Source organism: Silene latifolia, chromosome X (genome assembly GCF_048544455.1).
Source record: "Silene latifolia isolate original U9 population chromosome X, ASM4854445v1, whole genome shotgun sequence".
NCBI classification, from domain to species: Eukaryota; Viridiplantae; Streptophyta; class Magnoliopsida; order Caryophyllales; family Caryophyllaceae; genus Silene; species Silene latifolia.
This window is the reverse complement of record NC_133537.1, coordinates 193,477,374-193,489,596: the sequence shown is the minus strand read 5'-3', so window position 1 is coordinate 193,489,596 and position 12,223 is coordinate 193,477,374. Positions and strand designations below refer to the sequence as shown.

Genomic DNA, 12,223 nt, shown 5'->3' with positions numbered 1-12,223 from the left:
GTTTTGTATCGACCATTGACCAACGACCACATATGCTTAATTGTGAACACGAAATGGACTCGATCAAAAATGGCGCCGTTCTTGGGGACGGTGTTTAATTGATTTAAGATTTCTTTTATTGTTATTAGTTGTGTCTTTTTCACCTTGGGGAAGTAAAACTCCTCAAGGTTTGTTCTAATTGTTTTCGAGTTGTTTGATATTTTGCATGTCTAGAAGGTTACAAAGAGATTTGTTACCTTTTGATCGTGAAATCGAAAGAACCTTGACGAATAATAGGAGACTTGTTAGGAGGAATTTGGGAGGTGTTGGTGAAGTTGTTCAACCCACTAGTGAGTTTGTCAATCCTTTCGCAATAGAAGGAGAAGAAAACCCATTACAGAATATCCCACAAAATCCACCTACAATGCCTAAATTCTCGTCACACTCTATACCCACCGAGGAGGATCTACCAAATGGTACTCCTACACCGCAACATCTCACCGGTAATTTTATTGCCAAGTCCGCCTTCATCCAACTAGTTGAGAGGAGCCAATTCGGGGGAATGCCTAGTGAGGACCCTCATTATCATATGGAAACCTTTTGCGATTATTGTGAAGCTATCTCTCAAACGGGCGTGACTCAAGACCAAATAAGATGGGTCTTATTTCCTTTTTCGTTAATCGGCACCGCAAAGCAATGGTTGAAGGGCCTTGATAAGGCCACCCTTGGAATAGATTCTTGGAAGAAGCTAGCTCTAGCTTTCTACAAAAAATTCTACCCACCGGAGAAGACTAACATGCTAAGAGCTCAAATTACGGGTTTTAAGCAAAGGGATGAAGAATCTTTGTATGAAGCTTGGGAGCGGTTCAAAGGTATTTGTCGCTCATGTCCTCACCATGGACTTAGCGAATGGTTTTTAGTGCAACAATTTTGGAATGGTTTATATGAAGATTCAAGGAACATTCTCAATATGGGATCAAATGGAATGTTCACCGAAGTTGATGACAATCAAACATGGAACAAGATTGAGGAAATGGCGGTACATAATTCACAATATAGTAGACCTCGCAAGGCTACTAGAGGAGGAAAGTATGAAGTGGACTCCGTTACTCAATTGGGTGCTCAACTTAGTGCTCACATTGACACAATCAACTTGAAGTTTGAACAAGCTATGGCTAGACTTGAGGAAAACTCAAAAACATCAAAGCATCATGTCAATGCCATGACGGCATCCTCATCAATCCCAAGTGGGATATGTGAGAATTATGGAACTTTGGGCCATGACTCAAGTGAGTGTAGGGGAACAACCGAACAAGTTAATGCTTTCCAAGCTTACAAAAGTGGTACCCCTTATTCAAATTTTTACAATGAAAACACCAAGTTCCATCCAAATCTCTCATACAAAAGCCAAAATGTTCAAAACCCTCAAACAACATACACTCCACCACCCATGAGAAATCAAAATCAAAGACCCTTTTACAATCAAAACCAAGGTTACCAAAATCAAAATCCATACAATCACCAAAATGACCAAGGTTTTGATGTCCAAAAAGCGGTCCTCCAAATGCAAAAGAATCAACAAGAATTTTTCACCCAAATGCAAAAAGATAGCCAAGCAAAAGACACCACCATCAACAACATTCTAGCTCACACCAAGATGTTGGAAACACAATTGACTCAACTAGCATCTTCGAGCTCACAAAGACAAAAGGGGCAATTACCACCTCAAAGTAATCCCCCTAGACATGAAATGGTTAGTGCCATTCACTTGAGAAGTGGTACAAGATATGAAGCACCGAAGGAGCAAGTTGAGAATGAAGTTGTGAAAGCTAGTGAGAATGAAGTTGTGGTGCAAAGCCCCAAAGAAGGGGAATCATCAAAAGAAGAAAGTTCAAAGAAAAATGAAGACAAGGCCAAAGAGAAGGAGCCCATTGTGATTAGACTTCCTTTTCCAAGTCGTCAAGCCAAGCCCAAATTTGATGATCAACTTGGAAAGTTCATGGAAATTGTGAAGAACTTAGAAGTCTCAATTCCTTTCACGGAATTAATCAATCACGTTCCGGCCTATGCAAAGTACATGAAAGATATCCTCACAAAGAAGAAGTCGATCCGGAAACTTGAGACTATCGCCTTTACTAAGGTAAGTAGTGCAATACTTCAAGGGAGTTCACCTCCAAAGTTAAAGGATCCGGGAAGCTTCTCAATACCGTGTACCATTGGCGACACGACGATCAACAAAGCCTTATGTGATCTAGAGGCTAGTGTGAGTGTCATGCCGTACTCGGTAAGTAAAAGGTTGGGAATGGGAGAGCTTAAATGCACCAATATCACTCTTCAAATGGCCGATAGATCGACGAAGACACCATTAGGGATATGGGAAGATGTCCCCGTGCGAATTGGGAAGTTTTTCATCCCGGTGGACTTTGTCATTGTTGATATGGAGGAAGATTCCAACATTCCAATCATCTTAGGAAGACCTTTCCTACACACCGCGGGTGCGGTAATCGATGTGAAACATGGAGAGCTCACTCTAGAAGTGGGAGATGAAAGCATAACTTTTAATCTTGACAAGACCATGAGAGCTCCTCGTTTACATGAGCCATGTTTTATGATTGATCATTATAGCCGAAAAGATGAAAGGAAGAAATCGGAACTCCAATGGAGGAAGAAAGTTGAAGATGCTCCATTCAAAGAGCAAGTGAATTGTGACAAGAAGAGCTTGCAAAGCTCATCAAAATCAACCAAGGAAGATGAGGATGGCCTCATTGGCCAAGAGAAGAAATTGGGAGAGTTGTCTCCATCTAAGCAAGAGATTTTCAATGATCAACTCAATGAAGTTTGTGGTCTTTGGGACGACGAATTTGAAGGGATCTTTAATCCCTACATTGGGCATGCCATCGATCATGATCAACAACAAGGGCCACGGTCTATTGAGGACCTCTACCATAACAATGAACAAGCTTTTGATTACTTCTTCAAGGTGTTGAGCAACATCAACAACACCTTGAACATGCCCCCTTGACATCTCATCAAGAATGAGAGTTTGGTGGAGTCCTCCCTAAACCACCACTTGTAAATATTTCTAACTCCCTAACTTACTTTTCAATTTTTGTATTGCATTTTTGTCATTTTTGGATTTTTATTTACTTTGATCAAAATAATTGTCATGTAAGAGAGAAGTGAGGGAGGGACTAATGATTTCAATTGATGTGTAGTGCTTTACCTTAGTGTGGGGATGGCAATTGCCTAGGCTATTCATGCCTTAGTAGTGCCCCCACAATGAAGAACACAAGAAATGAAGAAGAATGGAAGAATGGTAAAGGGAAATGCATTGTGCACGAATGAAGTGAATCCGGGTACAACAGAAGAATCCGAGCGGATTCTGAGAATCCGCCCGTCTGCAAATCCGAGCGTCTGCGAGAAGACGCCCGTCTGGGCTGAGCTGAAATTGCAAATTTCTTGACTTGTTGAAGAATCCGAGCATATTTCGGAAAGACGCCCTCTCACGAATCCGTCCGTCTTTTTATACAAGACGCCCGTCTTGAAGTCAAGAAAACAAAGAAAAATCTACGGACTGAAATCCGTCCGTCCCGCACGAAATCCGCCCGTCCTCAAAGAATCCGAGCGGATTCCCCAGAATCCGCCCGTCTCTAGGCGGGATTTTGAAAATTTTGAAGCTACAGAATCCGCACGGATTGCGCCCAATCCGCACGGATTGTCCCTGCGTCCTGAAATTGTCGACTTCTTTATAACCCACGCCACCTTCATTCATTCATTCATTCATTCACAAACACTACCCTAAACATCAAAACCCTCATCCTCTCCATCACAAAAACAAAAACCCTCAACAAAATCCAGCAAAATCAAATCAAACCATCCTTCAAACAACAAATCAATCACTTCATCTTCAATAACAATCAAAACCAAGAACAAATTCTTCAACCTTTGAGTTGATTTTTGATTTCATAAAGGCAAAGCCTTTCACCTTCAAATCGATTTGGGCATTCTACAAATTGAAGATTTTTGATTCTTTTCTTGGTTAGTTCATCAAATGGCAAGGACAAAGGCAACAAAGGCACCAAAGGCAAAGGCTCTCTCTCAAAGGCAAAAAGCTCTCCAAACAAAGAAAGCTTTGGCAATGGTGTTATCAACACCAAACTTGGAAGTGCAACAACAACAACAACAAACTTCTATGGGAGCATCACCTTCTACTCCGGTAATCGATCAACTCTTGCATTATCCGGAGGTAACTTTTATTTCCGATACCCATAGAAAGACATTTGCTAAGTTTGCTATGAAATCAATTCAACCCACCAAATTCATATGTAAAGATGCTTTGGAGAAATTGGGTGTTCTTGAACAAACAAAAGCCTTTTTCAATGCCATGGGTTTTAAGAAATTGTTTGAAACAAAGGAAGTAACATACCCCTCCCTTGTCTTGGAATTCTTAAGTTCTTTAAAAGTCACCAAAGTTGAGAATAGGGAAAATCTTGAGTTTCGTCTAGCTAACACTAGTAGACGCATTACCTTTCCGGAATTGGGTGAAATTTTGGGTCTTAGCGATGAAGAGAAATATTATAAGCAATATGGGAAGTATGACCCCGAGCCTCTTTGGGAGGCAATCTCCGGGAAGAAATTTGATGATTTTCATGCTTGTCGTGCTCTTTTGGTCCATCATCCGGGCATAAGAGTATGGCACAAAGTTGTGGGAAATACCATAATTGCTAGGAAAGACACCAATCATTTCACAAGACTTGATTTTATTCTCCTTGAATCGGCTTTGAATATCGGAAGAATCCATACCAAGCCTTACAATTCTTTGAGGCTATTGGTTGATAGATGGCTCCATGTTGATAGTGGGAAGAAGGGTACAACCGTTATTGTTAATGGCGGCCTAGTCACGGTCCTAGCCAAGCACTTTGATCCTAATTTCAATAAGGATAGCAAGTACAAGGCAAAGGAAGGTGGCCATCTTATTGATATGTCTATCATGATTAACAAGTTCAAGTGGGTTGCTCACAATCCCCTTGACACCAAGTATGGGTGGCTTACTAGTGAGGCTCGATCATTCACTTTACCCGCGAAGATTTGTCGTCTAAGTGTCCACCGGACCAACTATTTACTTCCCCTATCCGAAGAAGCCGAGTACATCATTCAACAACAAAAGGGTGATCATGAAACTCCCTCCTCTTCCATTGTTATACCGCCTTACCCCTTTGTGTATGAAGAGTTCAAACCGCAAGGAGTTGAAATTGGGAAAGACTATGTCACTCTTCTTATGCAAGCCATGCACAAGCAAGCTTATGAAGATCGGAAGAATGCATATTTGGCTCAATATCCTCCCCTCCTACATCTAGCTAGGCAAGGACTCCTTGATCCATCTTGTCCTTTGCCTAGTTGGGCGGATAGAGAAGCCTTGTTTCCGGGTGCATCTAGGGACGAAGTGGAAGACAATGACGTTGTTGGAAATGGTGAAGAAATTGATGATAATATTGAGGAAGAAGCAAGTGGAGATGAAGAAAGAGATGGTGAAGATGATGATGAGCAAGATAATGAAGAAAGTGATGAAGAAAGTGCCAAGGAAAGTGGCAATGTGACCACTTCTCATGAGGGAAGTGGTGATGATGATAGCATGATGGAAGACTAGCCTTGGAGACTCCTACACTCCCATGGTTTGTCTATATCTCTTTGTATTTTATTTCATTTTGATCATTGTTGGTTTAGTCCTAGCAACATCAAAGGACTCACACCTCGGTTCCATTGAGGTGTTCTTACTTTATTGTTCCCATTTTTGAAAATCCAAAATGACAATCTAGTTTCATGCATAGCATAGTGTGTGCATGAACTATACCCATCTTTGACATTAGCAATAGTGTCTTATTTGGTTTGGGGAAGTTAATGCATACACAACGGGAGGTAATCTAAATTATCCTCTCCGTCATAACAAAAACCATGCATCATGTAGTATAGCTTAGTGTAGAATTGCATTTAGTATAGAAATCATGCATCATTTTTGCATAATTTCCATCATTTTGGCCATTGAGGACAATGCCCATATTAGTGTGGGGATGGGAATTCTAACACTTAACTTTTATTCAAAAACCCATAAAAATTGAAAAATTGAAAAAATCATAAAAATTGAAAAAATTGAAAAACCAAAAACAAGTTCATTTCCTTTGTATATATTGTCTTGTATATATTGTGTTTGTTTTATCCTTGTTCACTTTGATTGACTACGCCACATCCGAGACATGAGGATATTGAAGACCGCATGGTATGATCTTTCCAATCTCCTTTTTCCTCTTTATGTTAATGACTATGTGGCTTTATTTTGATTGATGCGGTAAAACAATGTGAACTTAGGATTGCATTTAGTTTATATGCCATATTAGTTGGTAGAATCATTTGCATTAGGATGTGTATATGTTAGTCGCATCATGGCATGTAGTTGCATGTTAGAAAAATTTTGCGAAACCGTCTACTTGGGAAGCTTGACAAGTGTATATAGACCCTAGTAGATGCTTTTTGTTCTTAAGACTTTGCTTGTTAGAATACTTGTAAAACACCCTAGGATGTGTCATGCTAGTATCCTTTGACCCATGGTTTAAGGCCTAGTCAAGAGTACCTTGTGGTGTGATAACTCCTTGGCTACCGTTTATTCCAAGGTGACCCTTGAAGCCATGCATACTTCCATCATTCATCCATGTTCTACCATAAATTTTTGTCATCAAAAGGGAATGGGCACAAAAAGAAATCAATTTGAGTTCAAAGAAATGAAAAATGAAAGAAAGTTTGCAAAAATGCATCAAATGAAAAGAGGAGCAAAAATAGAACTCCTAAAAGCTTCAAATACAAGGCACCCTCGTTACTAATTGGGGTGACTTTGAAAATGTTCAAAAGAAAATGCAAAAAAAAAAAAAAGGTTGTCAAGTATTGAAAAGCCAAAAATAAAAAAGAAATGGCAAAAAGAAAGTGTTCTCAAATGTCAAATGCCACAAGAAATTGGGGGGGGGAAACAATAATGAAAGCAAACTCCCAAAGTGAAACTCAAACATCTATTGATCCCTTTATCCATCATATCCATTTTTATGCATGGTAGAGAGGGGACGACCCTTCTTCTTGTCTAGGCAAGAGGGGGAATTCCGCGATCCTCCAGTGTTTCTAACACCATAGGGAGTCTACTCTTGACAAAAGCATTTAACGATTGAGGACAAAGGTACCCTAGCTTGACACATTTTGGAGGTGATTTATTGGTATCCTTCTAGGCTTAGCAGTTTGAAGAAATTGCATCTATGAAGGAGTGTGTACCCTTGAATTGCTTCCCTTGTAGATAATTTCCGCCACTTAGATGAGGAAAGTGGCTATTCTTTTGTAGATGCATCCATTACTTGATTTTGTGTGCTTTAATGTTTGGATGTGTCGCCATTTTGGCAAGACCCACCTTGCCTTGCAAGAAGGCATCCTACCTCATGGTTGTCTTGTTGTGAGTTGAAGGGGCGGAGTGAGACCCGCTAATTGTCTCATATCGGCTATTATTATTAGGTTAGGTTAGTATTGGTCCTAGTCTTTGTCACCTCTTTACTCGGGACGAGCAAAGGTTCGGTTTGGGGATATTTGATGTGACCATAATTGGCGCATATTTAGCCCCCGAATTACCATTGTTTCCATGCTTTTTAGTGCCTATTTGGGTCATTTCTTATCTTTAGTTCTTTGTTTTGCATATTCTTTGAGATTTTGATCCCTTGGTAGGAAAGGAGTAAGAATCTTGCATCTTCGTGGCAAAACGAGGCTAAATTGATTGTATTCAATGACCAAGCATCAAGGAGAGACAAGACTAGAAGGCCTTTGTACATATCATAGTAGAAGAGCAATGTTGAGAAAAGGATCCTTGAGTCCGCGAGGAAATCCCCAAGGAATTTATGAAGAAAAGGGAAGAAAAAGAAGAAGAATTGAAGGCGGCCAACAATCCGAACGGATTGTACCAAATCCGTCCGTCCAGCCCAATCCGAGCGTCCCACCTTGAATCCGCTCGGATTCCCCAAAGACAATCCGAGCGTCCCTCTCTTGAATCCGCTCGGATTCCTCAGGCCCGATCCGGCCGTCCCGACTACGATCCGCACGGATTTGATGCAAAGACGTTTTCATTCTTCAAGCTACGAAAAGAGAAGCCCTTCTCTCGGAAAATACCGGCTTTTCCTTGCTCAACTTAAAAAGTGTAATTACTAGTTTAGCCCTTAGTTAACCCTAATGCATCCTCCCTAATTTTCACTATAAATACCCCATTAGGCTAATTAGAGGAGCATGTTCTTCTTATCAATAATTAGTGTAGTTAATATCAATCAAATCTCTCTTTAATATTGTAATCAAGTATTAATCAAGTATTAATCAAGTTTTAATCCAAGTTTTAGTTCTTTAATCTCTCTCTTGTTCTTCCTTTATTTTGGGTAATTGAAGGTTATTTGGGTTATTATTGGGAGATTGACAACCTCTCAATCTAGGATTCAAGTACTTCTATTATTCTTGCTTTATTATTGGAATCATTAGTAGGTATAATCTCTTAATCCCTTTTTAATTATTGTTAATTACTTTCATTTATTCATCATGTTTCATTATGTTAGTATGATTGACAACCTTTCTAGCATGATCAACATGATAATGAGTGAGTAGTCTCTTAGCTAGGGTTTAATGGGTGATTAGGGGAAACCAACATGGGGAATTATTCATGCTTAAATTAATATGCTTTCATATCTTATTTGCTTGCTTGTTTTGATCTTAATACATGCACATGTTATATTTGATGAAATGCTAAGCCTATGAATCCTTGCATTTACTATCATCTTCTATCCTTTCAACTTGACTTGTAAGACATAACCCAACTCGAGTCTTGTTAGACCATGCATGTGTTGAGTAGGAAAGATTAAGTCGACTTGTAGGTGTTGTACAATCTAATCGATTCGGCTCCGGGACCAAAACTTTCCTAGGATTGTAAGATATAACCCAACTTAATCCATCATAACAATAATTGCTTGCTTATAATTTGAGAACATGTTTGTATGATCATATCCCATGATTCCCCTATGAACCCATGACACCCTAGTGCCTTTAATCAATTGTTTACACCCCTTATTTTATTCATCTTGCTAGTTTATTTTCATTGTTATTTTAGTTTAGTAACCTTCTACATCAACCCAATTTGTGACACCCCTAGACACTACTAGTTACAATAGAATTCTCATTTCAATACCCGTCCCTTGGGATCCGACCTTTACTTGCCTCTTTACTAATTGTAGAGTTGTTTGTGGAGTATATATTGTGTTTTGTATCGACCATTGACCAACGACCATATATGCTTAATTGTGAACACGAAATGGACTCGATCACTTAGCTTGACTGAGTGATGGAAGACTAGGTTGACGACGTCATCGGGTTTAGAGTCGTGTGCTATGTTTAATTTAGCCAATGCTTGCAGTAAAGCCTGGCGATAAGGAAACGAACTTACAACTAGTTGCCAGACTGAAAGATCAGCCTTTATCTTTTGAAGTTGCTTCAATAAGTGGTCAGGAGATGTATCTTCGCCATCGTTTGGAATGATGACATTGGTGTTAATAGTAACTGGACCACTTGTCTGAGTGCCATTTTGATATGGACGTCCTGAGTGAGTAAGGTGGTCCACATCTTGATCTTCACTAGCCTTGACTAGCGGATGTTCTTTGAGGTAAACATCTTCATCGTCATCTTCCTAAACTCCATTGACGATACTGAGATCTCTCAAACTTTTGATTTCAGCTTCTAGGCTGATTATTTGCTCGACTAGATTGTCGGTCACTGCGATCACTTCTTGCATTGTGGATTCTTGAGATAAGATTGGAACCACTAGCCTTTCTTCCCTAAGTATAGTGCTTGTATTACATAGGGATGCCACTATAGCTTCTAACTCTGAAACTTTTCTACTTACACTATTTGCTCATGCGATAAAATCAGCGATATTAGGGGAGATGGTGGAATAACTCCCCTTATTTTCTAGTGCATTGACCTCATCTTTAGCTGGAGAAATGAGGTGTGAAAAGTCCAAGGTGGATTCCTCATCTGTGATCATCAGAATTCCAAGATGATTCTGAGTATTGTTAGGTTTGCTTGCATGAGGTATAGGCAGGCGCCTATCTTCAATCATATCCTGAATGACATATTTTAATTTGAAGCAATTCACTGTATCATGCCCTTTGCCTGTATGGTACTCACAGTAGGCACTCTAATCCCAAAACTTAGACTTCCTCTCGGGGTTAGGTGTAGGTTCTATGGGTTGGAGTTTACCTTGTTTCAATAATCTTTTTAGAGCATTGGAGTATGAGTCACCAACATTGGCGAACTTTCTCCGCGCGTTATTCTTCTTAGTAAATGATTCGACAAGGTTAACGTCGTCGGACTTGCTAGTGGAGCCATAAGAACGACTCGTTGTGCCTGATATCCATGATCCATCGTTTTAGACAAGAGTCCTTTATGGATGTCGTCTTCAATTCTTGTTCCTAACATAGTTAAATCTTTGAAAGACTTTATGTTTTGGTACCTTAGATGGTTCACATAGATTAGCCTTAAATTGTCCACGAACTTTTCAACAAGAGTAGCCTCGGCTGGGCATTCGATGAGTTGCATTCTAGTCTTTCTCCACCTACTTAGGAAGTCGGTGAATCCTTCTTTCTCATTTTGGGTAAGAACCTCTAGAGTGCGCATATTGACTTGAATCTCAGCATTATCTGCATACGGTTTGGTGAACTCAATTGCAACATCATCCCAAGTAGCAATTTTCTTGTGATCCAAGGAGTAGAACCACAGCTTAGGGATAGTATCGAGAGATGAAGGAAAGATCCTTAGGAACATCTCTGGCTTGATGCCTTTGATAGACATATAATCTTTGACGGCACGAATATACTTCAAAGGGTTTTCATGCCCCTTAAACTTTGGGATGTCTGTCATGTTAAAGTTAGTTGACAGTTGAGCATTTACTGCCTCATATTTGCGACTCTCAAGGTACATTAGTTGTTCCTCCAAATATTGGAGTCGCTTTTCAGCTTTAGTAGGACCTGGTGGAAGATTGACTTCTGGTTGTCCAATAAAGGGTGGAGGGTTATCGTGTACGAGCATGTCAGGAAGGTGATCTTCTGCAGGAGGATGTCTAGCTTCTACAGGGCGAGCATAAGCTTGGTCTTGGCTTGTTTGGAGATGAATGAGTGCAGGTAGGATTTGATCATTACCATTTCCGGGTTGTTAATGTTGACCATTAACGCTTCCATGACTAGTTTCTACCATTTTGGACTAAGGATAAGAAATTGACGACGAATCAAAACGATCGACCATTTTCGGACACTTACTCAAAAAAAAGACTCGACTCGTGAAGTGGGTGTGTGCCACTGTGTCAAGTGGGATTTGAAAATGATAAATTTTTGAAATGTTTGTCCGAGAAAACTGTAGTGTAGTTGTAGGAGTGCTAACTCGAAGTGAGCTTTGAATTGGGCTTGAGGCCCGAAGTTTGACTCGACATTTGGACAGAGTTTCGGCTTTTTTTGCGCTTGTTTTTAGGCCATCTTTGAAAATATTTTCATTTTGAAATGGTTTTTTATTTTACAAAATTTTATCATCGTTTTGTTTTGGTTGCACGTGGTCATCACACGTCCAATCAAACATATTTATAATCTCAACAAATAACTAGATAGTGGTTAAGTCGAGGTCGATCCACGGGACGGTGTGCTTTGGGTTCTAAGTCTATCTATCTCAATTTATGCTGTCACAATTGTTGGGGTTTGAAGTTGATGAGTCTAAATGATGTGACTCATATTTGAGAACATTTAGCCCCCGAATTAACCTCGGTCACATGCTTTCTAGCATCTATTAGGGTCATTTCTTATCTTTAGTTTCCCATTTTGCATATTCTTTTAGGTTTTGTGTCCTTGGTAGGAGAGGATTGCTAGCCTTGCATTTATGGAGAAAAATGGAGCTAAATGGATCATATCTAATGACCAAGCATCGAAGAGGAGACCGACACTAGAAACCTATGTAAATAAACGAAGAGAAATGGGCAATGATGAAAGATCCGTGCATCCCCTAAACAATCCACACGGATTGTTAAGAAGCCAAAACGAGAGAACAGCCCTGTACCAGAATCCGAGCGTCCTGAGCTCGGGACGAGCATCCCAGAGTCAGGATCCGAGCGTCTCCAAGCCAGCCCGAGCGGATATTCTTATAGGACCAA

The 12,223-nt window shown here is 40.0% G+C and overlaps 1 non-coding gene across 1 annotated transcript; it reads right to left on the bottom strand.

Moving 5' to 3' along the window:
• Positions 1-775: 775 nt before the first annotated feature.
• On the bottom strand, positions 776-882 carry LOC141625995 (small nucleolar RNA R71). Its single transcript, XR_012535731.1, has one exon. It is a non-coding gene; the product is annotated as a small nucleolar RNA R71 (small nucleolar RNA).
• Positions 883-12,223: the final 11,341 nt, after the last annotated feature.